Raw genomic sequence first — 11,052 nt, forward strand, 5'->3', positions numbered from 1 at the left:
TGTAAGTTTTTCCCTTTCAAGTATTCAAAGCTAGGTGGGAAGGTAAGCTGTGAGGAGGACACAAAGAGTCTGTAAAGGGATATAGACAGGTTAAGTGAGCGGGCAAGAAGATGGCAGATGGAATATCATGTGGGGAAAAGTGAGGTTATTCACTTGGGTAGGAAGAATAGAAAAACAGAATATTTTTTAAATGGTGAGAAATGTGAGATTTTACTCTCAGTTGCCAGTAATTGTCCTGACTCCAATTTGGTAAAAAGGTGCTTTATTGAAATTCACATGTTGTGGGAAAAAATCACCACTCGGAGTCAGACTTAAAGATTCAACATGCAGTTTATTGGACAAACTACTCTGGGAGAAGGCTGGACATTCCGCAATGTACGCATATACCTTCTCAACTTTAAAATGGTTGTCATGCTTTTTTATACCTTTGAAATACAGATTTCAGTAGCTTTTACATCATAAATCTTGATTACACACATTAACCAATTAAGTCCGCACAGCAACAACAGACAGTTTATACATTAACCAATTAAGTCTGCATAGCAACAACAGACTGCTTACGCATTAACCAATTAAGTCCGAACAACTATTATCACCTTAAGACAGCATGCCTTTGTTTTATGCAGTCTGGTTCTATAGTTTTATCAGTTCGTTATGAAATGTCCTTTGTCTTCCCAGACTGTAAGCCAGTTCTGGAATGTACAAACTCAACACTTTTAACTGTCTTTCCCACAGTCACAGAATCCATTTTATTTAATAGTGTCCCTTTGTTAATAGAATCCATTTTGTTTAATAGTGTCCATTTTATTAGTAGTCAAGCGTTATATTTAAGCCTTTAATTAAGGTTAGTCTAATCTACACAAAGCGCATTTCAATGTGGTTTTAGGGTAAATACCACTGTCATGTACCCATTAGTCACTTCATCGTTGCCTTTAATTCAACAGTCCAAAATCCACGCTAACACACAAAAGGACCAATACCCACAGTGTTGGGGCAGCGGTTCACAACACAGAGCAAGAGATCATATCGCCCGTTCCGCACTGGGTAGAGTCATGTCTGTCCAGGAGTCTTGAAGAAAGTACGCTTTCCGCCCCGCCTGGGGTACCTTCAAGGATTCACACGTCTTCTGCCCCGCCTCGGGTGACCCCTTGGACTCCTCATCCTCAGTCCTGCTCCACCTGGATCCACTTCTATTGATCCAGATTGTTTGTCAAAGTTACGTTACTCCTGCTAAGTCTCTACAACCTGATACCCGTGCAGGGTGCTCTTTTTATGCTACTTTTGGGGGACGGCACAGGGGCTGTTACTGAGACAGGTGTTTACCCTATCAGGGTCTTTCTAAAGGGCGAGGTGGCCAATGAGGCGTCATGTATCTCTTTAGACAAAGGAAGAAGAATCAGCCCACTTCTTATCTCTATATTTCACGGGTAAGGGGTGATTGAGTGGCTGTCAAAATGTCATGCCCTCTGGTTGACCAATCATTGGCTTCCAACACTAGAGGGCGCCTGCCCCTTCAACTTATCTTGTTCTAACTTCTCTTCAAGGCCGAAGCCGGCAGCTTGGACCTGTTATCTTTTCACTCCCTGTCTTGTCCCAGGCTGTTAGCTCTAAGACTCCATTGTCTCATATGGACAGCTAGTTCCTTATCTCATGGACATGACTGAGTAACTTGTTAATTTAGCTATGGTTACTGCTTGTGTGCTGTGCTAGCAATTTCATAATCCTTTTAATTGTATTAAGGGATTTTAAGTGTTTTGTAAAGCTGACAGATTCTAGATTATATGGTTAATTACTATATCCTTGTTTGATTAGTACAGAAGGGAAAAAGGTGTACAAGGATAGCAAAAGTTACATATCAAAATTCCATTTGGTACAATGAATCAAGTTACATGTGTGGAACGTGGTTGCCTAGCGACATAACGGCCCATCCTTTATTTCACTGTTCTTGCCTCAGATAGCCTGGTTGTGCGTTTTTAACCACTATTATTGAATTTGTGTGGAAACCATATTTCCTTACAGTCCCCACCCTGGAGGGAAAGGAGTCCTCTCCGACCCCTCACTTTATTTCCCTCATGAACTGAGCCACTTTCAAATGACTGGTGTGGTGTGTGGTTACATATTGTGGTTATATATATGTTGAGTGCAATATAAGTGAAGTTAACCGTGAGTAAACATAAGTACTATTCAGGTGTGGGGGCATCTCGGACGCCTCTCTGGTTTTCTCTCCTAGCCATAAGTTATCTCACCCCCATGCTGATTCAGTGTCAAACAGCTCTAGATGGCCTTTACCTTGGCTGTGCATTTACACACCCAGAGGCAGCTATTTTTCCTCATACTGAGACCGGACCTCGTCACCACTCAGTACTGCCCTCTTGCTAAATACCTAGACTCCAAGCGAGTTGGGATAAATGACAAGATTTAGATTTATCCCATATTCTTATATCTCCAACCTTTTGAACCTGAATTTTTGCCTTACCCCGTAACCTTCTTGGTCTTGTCTAATCATATATATATATATATATATTACTTCTAAGTTTCATTTGGTTAATACAGAAACCTACAGTGTATCATAATACCAAAAAATCATGGACTTAAAGGATTCTCCAGCTCTTCTTTTACTAATATCCATCATATGGATATTTTCTAAGAATTATTTCTCCCAATTTCATTGTTAACTGAAAGAAACCTAACCTTGAATTTTGGAAATCCAAATTACTATGTCCCTCTTTACTTTAATTTCAATCCCTCTGATTGGTATCAGTGTTTCCTGACTGTTTCATTAATTAGTCAGTTTCTCTATGGAGCATTTGTTTAAAAGGTTTTCTCACTCTCCTGAGGCACATTAACCATTTCATGTCGTGCTGTTGTCAAGTAACTGAGCATGTCTGAGACCCGTTCTTCAGTGCATCTTCATCACATATTTCTGCATACCAGTTGCCTCACACGCAACCTATCACATTTGCACACTCAGCGGTATCCCAAAATCATGCCAGACATGACATCAAATACAAGCCATTCCTGTGCTTTCAGGCTCTCTTATCAGCAGAGCGGGGGGTGACTCAGGTAGTCCCGATGTCTCAGGTAGTGGCCAGGCTATCAAATGCAATTTTGTTCAGTATAGGCAAGGACACAAACATCTCTAAGAGAAAGCTATCACTTTACTGTTCTCAACTACACTTCCCTGACTTTCACTAGATTGTACATTTGCACCAGATTGTTATCTTTATTAAATCATGCCCATGTCAGTGACTTTAGCAAAATTCCCATTTGGTGGTGTAATTTCTCTGTTTCTATACTTTAATTTTCAATCACTTCCTGTTATCCGATTTTACACATCCCATTATGTTATCTTTCATGAGCCCTGGAGGATCTTTACAGTCCAATTACAATATTTACAGTCGGATCCAATATCCCAATACATTTTATTTGTTTATTTTACTCAAATTCTTCTTAAAGCGCTTTTCATTATCCCAATTCGAGAGCAGTATTGTTGCACTGACAGGGCTTGTCAATGTACAATTTTATTCCCTCCCCAAAAAATTCTTTCTCATTACACAGCATTGGATAGGAACCATTTAGACTGGACTTCCTTTATTTTAAAATATAATTTGATTATCCTCTTAAACCACAGGTAAATTTTCCCTTCTCGAGTGCTTGAACAGCAACTCATATTAATTTTTCCTATCAATTCCAATTTCAGAAACAAATTATGCACAGGCTTTGTGGTTTTATAGTAGAGACAGAAGTGCTTGTAATTACTTTTGGATGTAACTCCCATATCTCCCCACCTCAAGCACTCTGCCTTGGAAGACAATAAATAACCCTGAATGGGTTAAAGCAGAGCTTTTGAGAGGCAAAGTCTCAGTCCAAACCATCACCACGTTGTGATATTGGATATCTGCCGATGTCTGCAGTTAAGGTCTTAAATTCTTCACACTACTGGACTGTTTCCTGCACCAACATTCCTCCAGCAAAGGTTGCTCCGTAACTTTCTGAAGCCATTTTATGTCAGAGAACTACTCTCGGTAATCCTGCACCATCAACACTCACGTGGTCACGAAAACCATGGTCCCCTGTTTTAAAAGAAACACAGAAAATCCACTGTGGCTCTTCTTGAGAGCCCAAGGGGTTAATTTGTCTATTCATAATTTTATTATTTCATTCTGTCACCGTGAGGAAATAGCCAATTAAATTATGTCAATTATTTTAAATAAATGCAAAAATATTGCTTGGTGAATTAAAAACAGATGTCGGTTGGATTGGGTTAATCTTTTTTTTCAGAAACAAAACGACCGAGCCAGATATCAGACTCACGCAGCATTCTCAGCGTACATCAACGTAGCTTTCACATAAATTTTTTTAAAACATTCATGTCGGGAGATAGCATTTCCCTTCGTTTATTTTAGTTTTTAGTTAGTCCAACATTTCCAGATTGTTGTGATCAACTTTTTGTTGAGGTCCCCCTCAATTTCTAATTGTTTCTTAAGTTTTATAATTTGCTGTCCTTGCCATAACGCAACTCTAGCTTTCCAATTCATTTTTTTTCACATACTTTTCGTGGGTATATCCTTTATTTAATCTTTCTGTTTTTCATTCATTTTTTTTTCTGACCACAGTCGATCACCAAGATAAAAAGAGGTGTGTGTGCTATCAGAGCTAATAGCTATCACACCTTAGGAAAACCAAGATGATTATCCCAAAATTATCAAAATTGATGCCCTGTACTAGAAAATAAGATATCGTTCTTCGATTTACAGTTACACACATTAACTCCTTACACATCAATTCACACTCACCAATACTCAACACAACTTCTCAAATACATCAATTCACACTCACCAATACTCAACACCACTTCAAATACATCAATTCACGCTCACCAATACTCAACACCACTTAAAACTTCAAATCGCTTGACATTTACTTCAATTCATTAAGCATTTAAGAAATTCAAAATGCCAATTTTTACGTGATGGTCTCATGTCCGGATTTGAGACGCTCACATTTTATAAGAACCAGAAATTAATAGGTCAGTTAACCTCAATAACTCCAACTTTAACTCAGCAATATCAGAATTAAGCACAAGACAAAACAGATACATTACGCAAAAGAGGAAAACACATAACAAGCTCTAAGAAGGGGGCATAGCCCGTAACACGAACAGAGGCACTCACAATGAGGACAGAATTTTAAAGAGACAGTACACTGAAAACAAATGAACGCATTCTGTAGCTTATTATCTCTCCCTTTTTAAATCATTTATCCTTCATCTCCGCACTCCATTTTCAATCTCCAATTTTTCCTACTTAACTTAATTCTAAAATCTAATGTGGGAAAGCCCTTTTACCAGGCTTGTTTTTACTCCCATGTTTAAAAGCTTTCTCCTTCTCCTCCGTTGCTGGAAGGAAGGGGTATAGTAATATAGTACCAAGTTCTCTGGCCAGAGTCTGCGCAATGTCTGGCCGTATCGGCTGTGATTCTACTACGGTGGGCCCCTGCCCTCCCTTGGCTCCCGTTGTTGTTCTGGTGGTTATCACATTTAGGGGCATTGGCTCATACATACAAACATACGAATTAAGAGCAGGAGTAGGCCATTCTGCCCCTCGAGCCTGCTCTGCGATTTGATAAGATCATAGCTGATCTGATTGTGACCTCAACCCTAGTTTCCCGTCTACCTACTATAACCTTTGACTCCCTTGTTAATCAGGAATCTATCTGACTCAGCCTTAAAAATATTCAATGACCCTGCCTCCACCACTCTCTGGGGAAGGGAGTTCCACAGACTCACGACCCTCTGAGAGAAAAAAATTCTCCTCATCTCCATCTTAATTGGGAGACCCCTTATTTTTAAACTGTGGCCCCTAGTTCTCGTTTCCCCCACAAGGGGAAACATCCTCTCAGCATCTACCCCTTCTAGTCCCCTCAGGATCTTATATGTTTCAATAAGATCACCTCTCATTCTTCTAAACTCCAGTGCATACAGGCCCAACTTGTCCAACCTTTCCTCATAAGATAACCCCCTCATCCCAGGAATCAGTCGAGTGAACCTTCTCTGAACTGCCTCCAAAGCAATTGTGTCCTTTCTTAAATTAGGAGACCAAAACTGAACACAGTATTCTGTGATGTGCTGTGGTCTCACCAATGCCCTGTACAACTGTAGCAAAACATCTTTACTTTTATATCCCATTCCCCTTGCAATAAATGATAACATTCCATTTGCCTTCCTAATCACTTGCTGTACCTGCATACTAACTTTTTGTGATTCATGTACTAGGACACCCAGATCCCTCTGTACCTCAGAGTTCTGCAATCTCTCTCCATTTAAATAATATGCTGCCTTTCTATTCCTCCTGCCAAAGTGGACAAATTCACATTTTCCCACATTGTACTCCATCTGCCAAATTTTTGCCCATTCACTTAACCTATCTATATCCCTTTGCGGACTCCTTATGTCCTCTTCACAACTTACTTTCCTACCTACCATTGTGTCATCAGCAAATTTAACAACGATACATTCGGTCCCTTCTTCCAAGTCATTGATATAGATTGTAAATAGTTGAGGCCCAAGCATTGATCCCTGTGGCACTCCACTCATTACATCTTGCCAACTTGAAAATGGCCCATGTTAGCTAACAGGAAACTCTCTGTTTCCTGTTAGCTAACCAATCCTTTATCTATGCTAATATGTTACCCCCTACACCATGAGCTCTTGTTTTGTGTAGTAGCCTTTGATGTGGCACCTTGTCAAAAGCCTTCTGGAAATCCAAGTACACCACATCCACAGGATCCCCTTTATCCACATTGCTTGTTACTTCCTCAAAGAACTCTAATAAATTAGTCAAACACAATTTCCCTTTCACAAAGCCGTGTTGACTCTATCCGATTGCATTGAGATTTTCTAAGTGTCCTGCTATAACCTCCTTAATAATAGATTCTAGCATTTTCCCTATGACAGATGTTGAGCTAACTGGCCTGTAGTTACCTGCTTTCTGTCTCCCTCCTTTCTTGAATAGAGGAGTTACATTTGCTATTTTCCAATCTGATGGGACCCTTCCAGAATCTAGGGAATTTTGGAAAATTAATACCAATGCATCTATTATCTTTGCAGCCATTTCTTTTAAGACCCTATGATGAAGTCCGTCAGGACCTGGGGACTTGTCAGCTTTTAGTTCTAATATTTTTTTCAGAACCCTTTCCTTGGTGATTGTAAATGCTTTAAGCTCCTCCCTCCCTTTCACCTCTTGATCCACAAATATGTCTGGCATGTTATTTGTATCCTCTACGGTGAAGACGGACGCAAAACATCTGTTCAATTCATCCGCCATTTCCTTATTCTCCATTATTAATTCCCCAGACTCACTCTCTACAGGACCAATGCTCACTTTACTTAGTCTTTTCCTTTTTAAATACCTGTAGAAACTCTTACTGTTAAACCACTGGTCGACGTTGGGGTAGGGATAGGGGGCCGCTGGTCCCTCCCAGGCAAGAGTGCCTCCTGTCATCCCCTGTCCCCTGGTTATGGCTGAAACAACAGCTTTCTGGCATCCCAGTCTGCCCTCCAGCTCGGCTATCCTGAGGTGACATGTGGAATGGTCGGGATCTCTTCCTGGCTTAGCTATTTCTTCTCGCAAAGCCCCTTGTGCATCCTCTAATTTCTGGGTCAAAACCCCAATTACTCCCTCCATCTCCCGGATCCTCTCTTTCATCTCCTGTGACCCGACTGCTAGCGCAGCAGACACACACCCCGAACTCTGCTGCTGTTGCAGCATGCTTGTTAGTTCATGCGTCCTATTTTGTTGCAGCTCTAGATCTCTCTTTATCTGATAATTTTCCTTTCCTAGCTCGAGGGCTTGCGTTTTGACCTGGCTCAGTTCTTTTTCCACATCAGATCTTAATTGCTTGCTCCTCTTCGCACAGAAGATGGCGGCATGGTTTAGTAGGTGATAGCCTCTTTTAAGCTTGATGGTACCCTCATCCATTTGTTTCTGAATGAAAGCCATCATGGCAGGGAGGCTGTTCCCACTATCACTCATAACTATCTTAATCACTTCGGTACTATTTAAATTTTCCCATTCTGCCTGTCGGACCGACTCCACGTTTTTTGCATGACGAGCCATCCCCTTAGCCACAAATACAAAATCAACCTACTCCAGAGAGCAAACGCACTCCCTTTTGGTTCTCCCTCCTAATCTGACGTACCGTGCACAATAGGTCAGTCCAAGGACCTTCTGTGAAGCCAAAAGAGCACCAATTTTAGTCAGGTCCCAGCGGAGTCACCAAATTTGTGAGATTTCACTCTCAGTTGCCGGTAATTGACCTGACTCCAATTTGGTAAAAAGGTGCTTTATTGAAATTCATAAAAGGACCAATGCCCACAGTGTTGGGGTAGTGATTTACAACGCAGAGCAAGAGATCATATCGCCCGTTCCGCACTGGGTAGAGTCATGTCTGTCCAGGAGTCTTGAAGAAAGTGCGCTTTCCACCCCGCCTGGGGTACCTTCAAGGATTCACACGTCTTCTGCCCCGCCTCGGGTGACCTCTTGGACTCTTCCTCCTCAATCCTGCTCCACCTGGAGCCACTTCTATTGATCCGGATTGTTTGTCAAAGTTACGTTACTCCTGCTAAGTCTCTACAACCTGATACCCGTGCAGGGTGCTCTTTTTATGCTACTTTTGGGGGACGGCACAGGGGCTGTTACTGAGACAGGTGTTTACCCTATCAGGGTCTTTCTAAAGGGCGAGGTGGCCAATGAGGCGTCATGTATCTCTTTAGACAAAGGAAGAAGAATCAGCCCACTTCTTATCTCTATATTTCAGGTAAGGGGTGATTGAGTGGCCGTCAAAATACCCTCTGGTTGACCAATCATTGGCTTTCAACACTAGAGGGCGCCTGCCCCTCCAACTTATCTTGTTCTAATTTCTCTTCAAGGCTGAAGCCGGCAGCTTGGACCTGTTATCTTTTCACTCCCTGTCTTGTCCCAGGCTGTTAGCTCTAATACTCCATTGTCTCATATGGACAGCTAGCTCCTTATCTCGTGGACATGACTTGTTAATGTAGCTATGGTTACTGCTTGTGTGCTGTGCTAGCAATTTCATATTCTTTTTAATTGTATTAAGGGATTTTAAGTGTTTTTGTAAAGCTGACAGATTCTAGATTATATGGTTAATTACTATATCCTTGCTTGATCAGTACAGAAGGGAAAAAGGTGGGCATGTAAGGATAGCAAAAGTTACATATCAAAAATACATGTGGTACAATGGGCTCAATTTTGAAATGGTGGCTGGTTGGCAGCGGGGGAGGGGGAGGGTGAAGGTGCGTGTGGCAAGCCCGCATAAACAAAACTTATCGTTTCTGATGTGATCGCATCGCAATTGACGGTGGTTAATGTGCTCTCCGGGTTTCACGCCGGCAGCCAGCCTGATTGCAGCTCCTGATGGCAGCCAGCCTGTCAACACGAGGTGGGGGGGGGGGGGGAGAGAAAGAGAGAGGGCGAGACGTCATCGGCGCTGTAACGGAAGATTGGGGGGGGGGTGGGGGGAGAGTGGAAGATCGGGGGGAGGAGAGTGGAAGATCGATGGGGGAGAGGTGAAGATCGGAGGGAGGAGAGTGGAAGATCGGTGGGGGAGAGGGGAAGATCGGAGGGGAGAGGAGAAGATCGGAGGGTAGAGGAGAAAATCGGGGGGGACATCGGAGGGGTGAAGAGGGGAAGATTGGGGGGGACATTGGGGCGGCTGAAGAGGGGAAGATGGGGGGGGACATCGGGAAGGTGAAGAGGGGGAGATCAGGGGGACATCGGGGCAGCTGAAGAGGGGGAAATGGGAGGGACATCGGGGAGGTGAAGAGGGGGAGATCGGGCAGGTGAAGAGGCGGAGATCAGGGGGAGGACATCAAGGCGGGGTGAAGAGGGGGAGATCGGAGAGGGGACATCGGAGCAGGGTGGAAAGGTAGGTTGATTTTGTGTTTTAACTTCATGCAATGTTTTTTTATTTAATTTATTTTGTTTCTTTTTGCCTGATCCGGCCCTTCATGCCTGGTTTGACCAGGCATGAATCAGAAGCGGTGGGCAAGCAAGTAAGTTAAAAATCGTTCCAACTACCTAATATGTCACAAGTAAAGTGTCTTAAGTATCTCAATGAGGTACATTTGGCTCTTTAACTATTATAAAGTTGGCAGGACTTCCGGAATCGGGACGCCCGCGTGCACAGATGCATCTGTGGGGAACTTGGAAGTCAGTGGGTTGGAGCCGGCTTCCGAACCTGAACGGGATTTCCCCGATTTTCGGAGCCCCCCCGCAATGCACCCACAATTTCCCGGGAAAATTGAGCCCACTGAATCAAGTTACATGTGTGGAATGTGGTTGCCTATCGACATAAAGGCCCATCCTTTATTTCACTGTTTTTGCCTCAGATAGATTGGTTGTGTGTTTTTAACCACGATTACTGAATTTGTGTGGAAACTATATTTCCTTACAGAAGCTATTAAATGTTGGCATTCAAAGAAATTTGGGTATCCTCGCACAAGAAACACACAACATTAGCATGCAGGTACAGCAAGCAATTAGGAAGGCAAATGGCATTTGGCCTTTATTGCAAGGGGGTTGGAGTACAAGAGTAAGGAAGTCTTGCTGCAATTGTACAGGGCTTTGGTAAGACCACACCTGGAGTACCGTGTACAGTTTTGGTCTCCTTATCTAAGGATATACTTGCCTTAGAGGTGGTGCAACAAAGGTTTATTAGATTGATTCGTGGGATAAGAGGGTTGTCCTAGGAGGAGAGATTGAGTAGAATGGGCGAGTACTCTCTGGAGTTTAGAAGAATGAAAGGTGATCTCATTGAAACAAATAAAATTCTGAGGGGGCTTAACAGGGTAGATGCAGAGAGGATATTTCCCCAAGCTAGAGAGTCTAGAACTAGGGGGGCATAGTCTTAGGACAAGAGGTTGGCCATTTAGGACTGAGATAAGGAAGAATTTCTTCACACGGAGGTTTGTGAATCTTTGGAATTCTCTACCCCAGAGGGCTGTGGATGCTCAGTCGTTGAGTATATTCAAGG

This window comes from Heptranchias perlo, chromosome 9 (assembly GCF_035084215.1).
Source record: "Heptranchias perlo isolate sHepPer1 chromosome 9, sHepPer1.hap1, whole genome shotgun sequence".
Taxonomy (NCBI): Eukaryota; Metazoa; Chordata; class Chondrichthyes; order Hexanchiformes; family Hexanchidae; genus Heptranchias; species Heptranchias perlo.